Consider the following 11,600-nt stretch of genomic DNA (forward strand, 5'->3'; position numbering starts at 1 on the left):
TTTACTGGGCAATGTCATACCTTCTTTGATTAGCTTCCCTTTCTGTGTTGGATTAAATGTAAACATTAGTCCTTGTCTTCATTACCAAGAACAAAGTCAGCATTTACCTTGTTATTCTGTTGACAGTACTCAATTCTGTACTTTATTTACATATTTTCCCATCTTGATTACCTTTGTTTATTTGGAGAGTACAGGTTTAATTCCACTATGCCAAATCGCAACTCTCTCTCTCTGTGATTATGTTTCCAGGTGCAGGTGCACTATTTTCTATGTGCTGTCCAACTCAGTTTGAATTCTTTTGTAGCTTAGGGAAACTAAAAATAATAGGCTAAAATTAAGAACAATCTAAAAGCTCCTAAAGGTTGAGATTAAGACCTATATTTCTGAGTTTTTAGGTAATGGATCACTATTAGTATCAAGCTTGTGGTTGGAATGCAGTAAGTTGCCCTTAGTATTTAAAAAATAAAAACAAAACTCAGAAAGAGTGATTGCTATGAAGCACTGTTCTTCACTTTTATTATTGCTAACATATTTTCCAGAAATGAGTTATGATTCTGTAGCATTCTAGGAACAGTTTTAAAGTTTGCTCATTTTTCACATCCATAGCTATTATTGTTAACATGACATTCATCCAAACCTGGATCTGCCCCTGAGAACGGTCATATCAGCTCTCTTCTGCCCTGTTGCATATGTTAATAGTATGCTGTAATCTTAATGAGAAATGGAGATACTTGAGAGGAGCAGCTGATACCTCTTAACTTGATGGAGCAATTAAAACTCAAGCACTTGCTTGGAAGATCAAAACAACATGTTTTGATCCCAACTTTTCTTTATGATTCCATTTGCTTTTATGGTAATTTTAAAAGAAGGGTTTTGTTATTAAAAATAAAATAATAATGGTAATTGTGCAGGTTATTTTTTAAGATGGGCAGTTTACTTGCAAAACTCAAAGCAAAGACAGCTAAGTTGCATTATTCCCATGCAGACTATTTAAACTATGTTGAAAAGTGTAAATGCTAATGTTTGTGGGCAAATATTCTTGCCTGGCTGAATTTGGAGCAAAGAAGAGTCAAGGAGCATGGAGGGGACAAAGCCTCTCAAGAGGGAAACTGCAGACGACTAGCTATACTGGGGCCATTACCCCCAGCTCAGAACTAAAGCACCAACAGCTGTTTGCTCCCTGAGCAAATGGAAATGTAGGTGGCAGATTTCCAGAACAGGAGATTGCTAACTGTGCTGCATTACCCATGAAGCTGAATTATGTAGTGTCAAAGGTTAAAAGTCAGACATGGTGAAGCAAAGCAGGAATAGGCAACGAAGTTTTTAATTGAAATTAGTGTAAGTACATTAGTGAGCTCAGTATCAGGTAAATTATAGGGATGAACAGTTAGGAAGAAATGTTTTAAGCTTTCAGATTTTTCTTCCCTGTGATATTGGCAAAATCAGGCAAATTAGAGGAGATGGTAAATCTTTCCTGTTTTTTTTCCCCCACCGCTTGGCATGAAAGGTGGTTGACTTTCTGCATTTTTTTGTTCTGTGTGAACTAGAGGTGGGTAGCTCACAAGTGTTGATATATAACTCCTTTTACTGGCTTCTCACAGGCTGGTGTCTGAGAAGACACTTTCTGTAAACTCTTTCTGTTGTTACTTCCAATGCCAATCGTATTGATTATGGGCTGTTTAAAAGCTAATTTAGTAAAGTTGTCTCCATTCCATGTCATTTTTGCATGCAAACAACTTGTGAATACGGAGAAGGAAGTGCCTGGCTAGTCACTGTAATGCACTGCTGTCTCAGCACATTGAAATTGCTACTTGTCAAACAAGAGTTTTACTCCTTTTATTTTCACATGTATCATGCACTGTGAATCCTGATGCATGTCTTCTGGTTTTAGTCACCTCAATATTTTCAATAAAAATGTATCCTGGATCTGTCTCTGCTTTCCTTAAAGATGATAATTACAGTACTAGCATGAAAAAATAAATCCAGGTATTCACTGAACACTGTTCTTCTGAAAGCAAATCCTACATTTTGTTATTATATAAACAACATTGGAACATGTTCTGAACCATTTGTTCATTAAATTACCTATCACTGAGAAATGGTAGATTATACTGCTTACATAAATTCAGCTAACCCCCAATGGAGCAGAATGTTGGTGATTTCTATGTGGAAATGGATGGAATAGCCAAACTTACTGCCTTTCAATTAATCATTGAAATACACAAAACAATTATATCAATTATAAATAAATAGTGTACTATGGTTAACTTATATGTGTATTCAGTGGTTTCTGGCTTTCTAGTTAGTTGTGAAGGGATCATTTGCGTGAGTACTGTTTATGGTATTTATGCATTATGTTATTCTAGCTGGGGCACAACAAAAGATGGAAAGTAACCGTTCCCAAATGCAGATGTCATTATGCATTAGAAAGACAAGGAACGAGACTCTAGGTATAAGTATTGCTCAGATGTTAACTAATGGAAGGTCATTTTTACAGGGTTCTGAGCATTTCCTGAATGAAGGAGAGTGTGTTTCATCCAAAATTAATCATAGGTATTATTCATTTTATAGGATATAACTAATGGACACTAAACATTTACTGTACAGTAACTATCTTGTTATGCCAACTTCAAAGTAAGGTTAGCGGAAGAAAAAAAAAATCTGATCATCAGAATTACATACAGTGTCATGGTTTACAGAAAAATTCAAATATCAATGTAGATGATGTTTATGAGGAAAATCTTCATGCTGATATGGAAACTGATTTGTAGCATGAGAACGTTCAAGTTAGGATCATTCAAATCATAACAAATGGAAGCATGATTATGTGTTTGTAATTATTTCACAGCAAGAAGAGATTGAATACGTCATTATGAATACTGTGTTCTGCTGTAGAAGTATGCATATGGAAGTAGAAGGAGCTGTATATTAATAAAACAGTGGGATAGAATATTAGAATTAGTGTTTTTCATTTCTTGATCAATTCAGTTCTAATCTTGATAGGAAATGATTATTCAGTTTTTAACATGACAACTTTGATCTAATAGTGTCTTCAGGATTTTCAATGTTGAAGTGTACTATAGAGGGATTATTTTACCCATATCTTTCTATCATCTCTTCTGTTAATAGCTGACTATTTAAGCATCCCAACTCAGTCATTTGTATTAATAGATGGAGATCACTGTTTCTCATTAATAATTGTATTTCATTTCTATAAAATTGGGAGTGATGGCAGGAATGTGGCTTCAATTATTTTTATACTTCAGCAAGTGGCAAGAAGAATTTTACTCAGATCACTGCAAAGCAGAAGTTACTAGAGTATATAAAATGATTTGATGAAAGTCAGAGTCTGAGTTAATAATGCCACTAAACAGGTGTTTTAGCTGATTTTAATTGGCAGAAGAAGGTGCTGAGATATGTTGTATTAGCAAGTCAAAATTAGTTGTCATTTGTCTAATAAGGATCTGTCAATAAAGTATAAGCATTGTTTAATACTACCTTTTTGAGGATGCTGTCTGCCTGAATCCAGTTTACTGCATTAAATATTGGGGTTATAACCAGAAATTAGATTATTATAATGACAAACAAAAATATTAATCATACAAGAAAATGGCAAGGAAGTCATCAAATTTATCTGCCAGCTAGTGCCTTTCTTCATGAGGTATGTTTAATACAACTCAAGCAAAACTAGAATCATGAATTTCTCCAGAGATGCATTTACACGTGAGAGAGAAATATATATATATATATATATATATATATATATATATATGAAATACCTGATCCTGAGCTTTGCTACACTCCCAGGATGTGGTTATTATTTCTGTTCTCTGATCTCTGACCGGTACGACAGTATTTCCAATTGCAGACATATTATACTATTTTTATAAGAAACTTCTCTCTCTAATTTTATCCTGAAGAGTAGAAATGAGATGGGAAATAAATTTTTTCATGTAAATGTTCACAACACCAGCTAAGAGAATACTGCAGTTGCATATGCTAAGTATGTAAAGAAAGACACACAAAATGCAGTTTACATTTTGATACACAAAGAACGATAAATGAAAGGTACGAATAAACTACAAGCCGATTAAAAAGACCAGTTATTTTAAGCTATTTTCTATAGATGCACCTCAGGCAGAACTTGACACCAAGACAAAATCAATGCAACTGAATTGGTATCCACACAAATGTTAGGCAGATCAATCAGGAATGCTTAAAAGCTAAACAATGACCTGGTGGGAAGAAGGAATTGATTGCCTCAGCAGGTTGCTTTTTTCTTCCGAATGGGGCAAGGTGAGAATGTAGACAAGAACTTGAGCCTTTAATACTTGGAAATTCCACTGCTGAACAGAGTAATGCCTGGCAAGCATCTGGCTGCCTGCCAGACTCAGCCTAGAAAATTAAGCCCTGTTAAGACTTTGGTGGCTAAGAAGGTAATGGAATGAAAAGAAGAATGTTATATTAAAACTGAACAGGTGTAACTCAGACAGACATAGACTTAAAGAGTAAGTGCTTACCACAGGGACTTGAGGTAGCTGTTCTGGAAGAGTTATTCTACAATAGCTACGCCCTGGTTTAGATTTACATATTTTAAATTTGTATTTTCATCTGAGTAAAACTATCAACTGTAGGTGAACCCTAACTGAACCTCCGAAAACTAGCCTAGAGACTGGTTTTGCTGAATGAGACAAACGAGAGAGAGGATTTGCAAACATTGCATGTAGGTATGCTTATTCCTTCCTCCTTGATCCCAAACACAGACTGGCAAAAATAGATTCAGAACAAGCGTCTCAATTTCATCTTCGTGTGCATTTGCCAGAAATACTGACAGGATCATTTGAAGGTGTTCGTACCTCTGCCCAAGAGTTCATGGAATATCTGACCTGTTGAACCATCAATCGGTTTAAAATGGTGTCTCGTTTAGTGCTAGAGACTCTGTAAGTACCATTTGACCTCAAGGCCAGAACTAAATTATTAAATCCAGTGACAGGAGACAGAAGAGATGGGAGATTAATCTTTTCCTCCTACTTGATTACCATGCATTTTGGGGGTGGTTGGTCATTTTTTTCCCCAAATTTGGTAGTTAAACTTTCTGTGTGTTATTTGAAAGTCAGCATTTTAATCGTAGAGTAAAAAGCTAGACCTGAAACAGACAAGTGAGATGGCAAATTTTCTCAGCAGGTTTTGGAGGAGGGGGGATGGAAAAGGGCTTAAGATATATACTTTTAAATGCATGACTTCTTTTAATACTCTAAACTTTTTCCCCATACAACATCTGTTTCCATGGAGGTTGATCAATTTAATTTCAGCTCCAATTTCCTTTTTCATGCTGGATGCTTGGAGATCTAATTCCTCAGATATAAATTGGTTTCTGTAAACCTACATAGCATAACGATTTGTCTTAGAATTTGGATTGCCATTATAAAAATTAGCTTAGATATTTAAGACAAATTATCTGTAATTTCATTATTAGATATATCTCATTCTGGTGTAGCATCATTTAAATTAGCAGAATTACTTGCAATTTTTGTCCTTCATTCACAGACATTGGTGTTCATGTAATCATCCTAAAATGATCTTATTACCTCAGCCATGCCTATCAAGACAGACTGATATTAATTCATATCTCTTCATTTTAGGGGAATTCATTTTGTGCCTTTTGCGCTTTTTTTCTTTGAATGGCATTTTTCCTCCAGAAGGGATAAGTGACTTCCCATTGGGCTGACACTAATGTCATTTTGTGGACATGCCAGCAGGAGGAGCTTGTGTATTAAAATGTACTTTCAATAAAGCAATCACCAAATTATAGTAATCGCACGTAATGCTGTGCTTTCTTCTGCAATGTAAACTACCATGTATCCATAAAGTAGCTGTCTGTCTGCCTGATAAAGCTAAAGTATTATCAGCAGTGGCTGTCATGCTGGTAAATTAACCTATTTTAGATTGAGAAAAGCCCAATGAGGTGAAAATTTTATTTTATTCCATTGTATATTTGATATTTAGATACTTTTATGTTTACATGTTCTGAAAAATACATATTTAACACAAAATCACAACCCTCTGAAGCCAGTATCCCATGCTCTACTTTACAAGCATTAGAGTATCAACACTGCATTGCTGCAATTTTATAAATAGTATAAAAATAATGAGTAATAATATTCATGTTACTAAAAGAAATCCATACTAATGAGCACAGCTGAAATTGGACTCACATGATCAGAATTCTCTACAGCAACTTAGATAGCATTGCTGAGTTTCAAAATAAGAAATCATAGGACCAGGGTTGGAAGTCCAATTATCCTTGGCTAACAAGAATTAATAACATATGTTAAATTAATTTTTAGAGTTTTTATTTTGGTGACAAGCAAAATGAGGAATTAAAGATCTAAATTGTTACTCTTGTTATTAAAGAAGAGGAGGATATATACATCCACAGGTATTTTATGCAATTTTTTCATGTGAAGGACTTCCTAGTTACCTAGGAAGACTAAATACTGTAATAGGAGTGCAGTTAATCTTAATTTAGAAAAATCCTTTATTATTTTAACTAAGGTTATTTTAGACTGTTCTGCTCAGAAATTTAGACAATTAAAATACACTGCCATTAAAAACCATAATTTTATTTTCTACTGATGTTTAGCATCTGAATTTGACACATTTTTTCTATAGTGCTTTTTTATTATTATTTAGTGAGTAACAGCCAACGTGTGTGTTGTAGTTAAAAAGCTAATGGCTACCAGCGATACTGCTGCCTTACCTTGCAGAAGTACTCTGCTTCCTGCCAGTGAATTTTCCACTCAGTCCTAGGACTTGTTAAAGGCTTTTGCTTTGTGAAGATCTCTCCCATGTGGGTGCTCAAAGTGGAGCCTGAGTGTGCCTATGGCTTTTGCAGGGCTGTCTGACCTGGGAGGAAGGTCACTCTGCAAGGAAAAAGGGAACTACATAGAGTAAATTCAGTGATTTTTTAAAAATATATCTGTATTTGTTTTATCTGGCAAGAACTGCAGGTGAGCAATTCCTCCCTTATAGACTTGTTAACTCACTCTGAAGATAGGTATTATAAGGGTTTTTTTTTTTTTAACTTATAAAAATAAGCTTGGCTTTGTACGCTGTGTAATTTTATTGCCTAGCTGAGTTGCAAAATGCAAAATTTAGTTTTATTTATTGATCTGTATGTAAGCAGTATAATTAAAAACCATGTGGAGTCCTCTAAAAGAATGGGAACAGTACAATGCTATCCCTTTATACTGTAGTTTTCCAAGGAGTCTATAGCCTTTGAGTATCACCTAGGTAAGCTGGAATTTTCTGTTACCGCTTGTTGTTGAACTTAATGTACTTCTTCTTGGAGTCTTTTCCAAAAGGCTTATTCATGTAAGACTATAGTCTGTTGCAGGCCAGAAGAGACTGAAGAATTCCTAACAGGGATGTATTACTAATGTACTTCATCACGTAATGATACAACCATCCATAATTAGAGGATTGTTAAGTAGAGCATCATCCAAGCTCTTGTCTATTTTGCTTGTACTTTTATCACTTCAGAATGCTTTTCCCACCATTTCTGAACTGCAGCTCATAGAGATACACTTTTGTCCTGTGATTTGCAATCTTCCATAAAGTATTGAAAGTTCTACTAGTTCTCATTTGTGAAAGAGCCCATTTGTAATTCACACTTGAGATACCAGTAGAAAGAATGCAGTTCTGTGTAGTTGATGATGTGTGCTGTACTTTGTAGTCATGTGCCAGGCTCTCATAACATCTGCTTTTTTCATGTTTGGAATAACTACAGACTAATTTACATATAACATAAACTAGCTACTTCTGTCTTTATTTCTTGTCTTCCTAGTGATATTCCATCTTCTGGAGAAGCAGTAAGCACAAGCAATCACTCAAGAGTGACTACACACTTCGCCAAATTATCTCACAGCCATCCAAGAGAGCCAGGAAGCCTGGAACCTTGGAGTGGTGATCTTTGACCCTTTTTCGTAATTGTGAATACTGGCACCACGTACTTTAAGTTGTTCTGTGATTCTTTCCTAGCCTATATTTATAATTTAAGCTTCTGAAGAGACTACAGCTGCATCAACTTAAATCCTGAAAAGAGACATTCATTACTAAGGGTCATATCCTGATTAACTACTTTGGAAGGCAGTAATCACTTTGTCAAAAGAATACGAGGACTCTTCATGAGGGCTCAGCAAACTGATAGGCATTTTGTTTTGTAAAGTTGCATTGCACATATTCTCCTTTGTTCTTCTGTTACTATGAATTCCTTGTTTGTATTGTGTTGTCTCCCTTTCTACATGTACATTTTTCTGTTCCAGAGAGACATTGGTATCATGTCAAAACAAGTTTTTTCCTTAGAAGGACAGTTATGATTATCACTACTTAGTATGTCAGAAAGATGTGCTTAAAAGAACCTAACAACTAATTTATTACCTTTCGTAAATAGAAAGATTGGGTTGTTTTTTTTTATTGTAAACCTCTAAAACACACAAAGGTTTTTAAAAAACAAAGTAGATGACAAGGGAAAAACTTTATAGGTGGAAAAACAGCTTTTGTAAATTTATAATTAGATATTCTCAATAGCTTTCATTTGTGGGAAGTAATTACTTAAAATCAGAGCATGTAATAATTTTTTAGTGAAATTTCAGTCTTGTTGTAAGGCTGGGTGCAATATTGTTGATTTCTACAAACCACCACAAGGATACACAAAATCAGCATGGTACAAAATAGTGTTTTCAAATCTTGGGTTATATTTTGTTATTAATTTGTTGCTGATGTTACAGAACAGTCCATCATTAACAGGGCAGTGTGGAGTTGTTACTCTGATTTTGTAAAACCCTTCACATGGTGATAGTTAAAAATTGCCTGTAATGAAAGTGCCTGTTACCCATCACCTCTTATTGAAAAGTAACTTGTAATGGTACTGCTGTAAGAGTAACTAAAAAAAATGACAAGAATTATTACAAGTGATTGCAGTCCTGACATGGATGAACTGGAATCCAGTTCAGTATCCATTAGCTGCACTGCCGTAGGCAGTTAATTTTGTGTTAGCTATCTTCTTCTCTTCATTAAGTTTAAGCAATGTATATTTGAATTTTCTATTAATTGTATTCTGGTTTTCCTTTGTGTGAGAATATCTTTCTTCTCAGAAGTTTTTTTTGGATAATGTTACTTAAATTGATGTATCTTGTCATTTTCTTATCCATTCATTATATTAAATTCTCACGTCAGTAGATATTGAAATCTAATATTACCCTGCAGAAAAAAACAAGCTGATGATTAATAACAGATCTTTTACCTCAGTGCTTTACTAAAGTTCTAGCAAACTGGAACTTCTGTTCTGCAAACCTGTGACCATTGTGTATTGTTTAGTCAGGTAAGTGGTCCATTCATTTTCGCTGGCACTTCTTGAGTGAGCAGGAGTTTGTTACACACAGTGAGTAGCATCAGTGGGCTGGTGCTTGAGTATGAGCCCCAAGTGCTAGATTCCTACCGCTGAAATATGTAGGTTATAGATTGTACGGAATAGCAAAATGTGGCAAAGAGGAGCAGAATTCACTCTTCAGGTCAGAAATTTCAGTAGATGAAATACCACAATGTAAAATCATGTCACAGAAATAAAACAATATTTTTCATTCAGTAAGAGATCTCATTTACAAAGTAGATAGATAGATAAATAGAAAATCCAACAGGCCAGCCTGGGAGCTAGCTGATTTGTTTTTATTAAAAGATGAATTACTGTTGGTGTTTCGTGTAAACTACAGCGGGACATCTATTTAAGAAGAAAGGAAAGTAAGTAGCTTGTCAGTTACCGCTTCTCCAAACTCTTCAGTCTGATACACTGCTGATAGTTTAGTTTGTCTTTGTTGGAAAGAAAAGTAGCTATAATGATGGTCCCACTTTGAAACAACTCTAAATTCATTTTTCAGAAAGTGGAGGCTTAGTTAGTAGGAATATGACACACATCTATTAACATTGAATTGCAAGTAAATCTGAAAGAAAACACTGTGTGGAAACCTTTGTGATGTATCTGTTTGTCACATGAAGCTGTATTCATTTTCAGGAAATAATTGACAAATTAAAGTACTCCTTATTCAGAAAGTTGCACATGGTAAGAAATCTCATTTAGTGCAAAGTAAATTTAAAATTTTTTTTTTTTAGTTTAGAAGGCGTTTTTTGTATCTACATTTGGCTCTAAAAATTATTTCATTCCTGATTATCTTGCTTCTTGTAATTTTTAATGTATGTACATAGATCACATAAAAATACTAAACTTGTTTACTGTGTACAAATTGTTCTTTGTTAACTTTAGCTGAATTGTGTACCAGCTCCTAAGATTACAGTCTGCAAACAATGTTCACTTTCTGATACAAGACACCATAATAGGTGCATTACTAATCCTTAAAAGCTCATCTCTGGTTTCTCTAAAATCTCAGAAAATAATTAAATGAAAGCCTTTCTTCACAAGATAGCTTTCCCACTTTACACACTTGGTTATTTTGAAGATGAGGTACTTGCATGACTGCAAGTAGATACCTAGTGATATGAATGCCCAAATTTTCAGCACCTCAAGACATTCTAAAATGCCCTGTCTTTGAGAGAATGTATGTATCTGTCACAAATCCCACCTCTTTTTTTTTTATTTACCAGAATCAGCAAAGACTGTTGAAGAAGGTTGACCAGCTGGTATTAAGAATCCCAAATAGTTATATTATTCTTATAAAATACCTGTAAGTGTAACAATGATTCTATTAATTGAGTGATTTTCTCAGTTTATCCTGTGTCACCTAATTCCATGCATGTAGTTACAATTTTTGTACAAATCTAATTTCCTTTGGTGCTGACTGATAGCTCTTAAACACTTATATGTGGTCAGTGGCCAGTGCACAATGAGTTGATGTGTTCAGCCAGTTCTTTTTGGCTCCTTTGAACAGCACTGTAATCACAGAAGAGAGGACTGGGGACTGGCTGGTCCCTGGAGTTGTTCCTGCAAGCCTCGGACTATGGCCTGGTACGAGGCAGCATAGAGGAATTTGAAATATCATTTCCATTTCATTCCTGTTTTATCTTTAGATGTATTAGATCTCTAGGGCTGCTCATCTGGAGCCTTTAGTGACTATTCAAAATAAATTGTAAAAATAAGTGACATATTACTTTTATTTTAGTGCTGTTCTCCAATCACATGCAAAATGAACAATTTCCAAAGAAACACAGGGCAGGCAAGACTCTTCCATCTTTTACAGATGTGATTGTCTATCAGTATTCATTACATATTGACTATGGTTTTTCAGAATCTCATTTATTTAGTGATTCTGTCATTCATTATAGAGAATGCATTGTATTGACTTGGCTTTTGCATTAAATCAAGTTTCTCAATAATAATAATAAATTTCCAAGGTTTATATGAGGCAGGATATTGACATAGTTATAAAGGCTTAAATTGATACGTCCATGAAGTCACATACTCTTAGGAAGATTAATAATTTCAAAGCCAGTCTTTTTTATGCAATATATTATTGATGTGATAGTTGTAATCAAACTATACTTTCTTACAGAATCTACTGCAAGTCATAAACCATTGTGATTGGATTAAT

At 34.6% G+C, this 11,600-nt stretch overlaps 1 pseudogene; it reads left to right on the forward strand.

The window, feature by feature from the left end:
- Positions 1–8,197, forward strand: part of LOC104015293 (sorting nexin-29-like) — a 130,721-nt pseudogene extending 122,524 nt beyond the window's left edge.
- The last annotated feature ends 3,403 nt before the right edge of the window (positions 8,198–11,600 follow it).

Source organism: Nipponia nippon, unplaced genomic scaffold (assembly GCF_047370975.1).
Source record: "Nipponia nippon isolate SJK-2023a ecotype South Korea unplaced genomic scaffold, ASM4737097v1 scaffold_5, whole genome shotgun sequence".
Lineage (NCBI taxonomy): Eukaryota > Metazoa > Chordata > Aves > Pelecaniformes > Threskiornithidae > Nipponia > Nipponia nippon.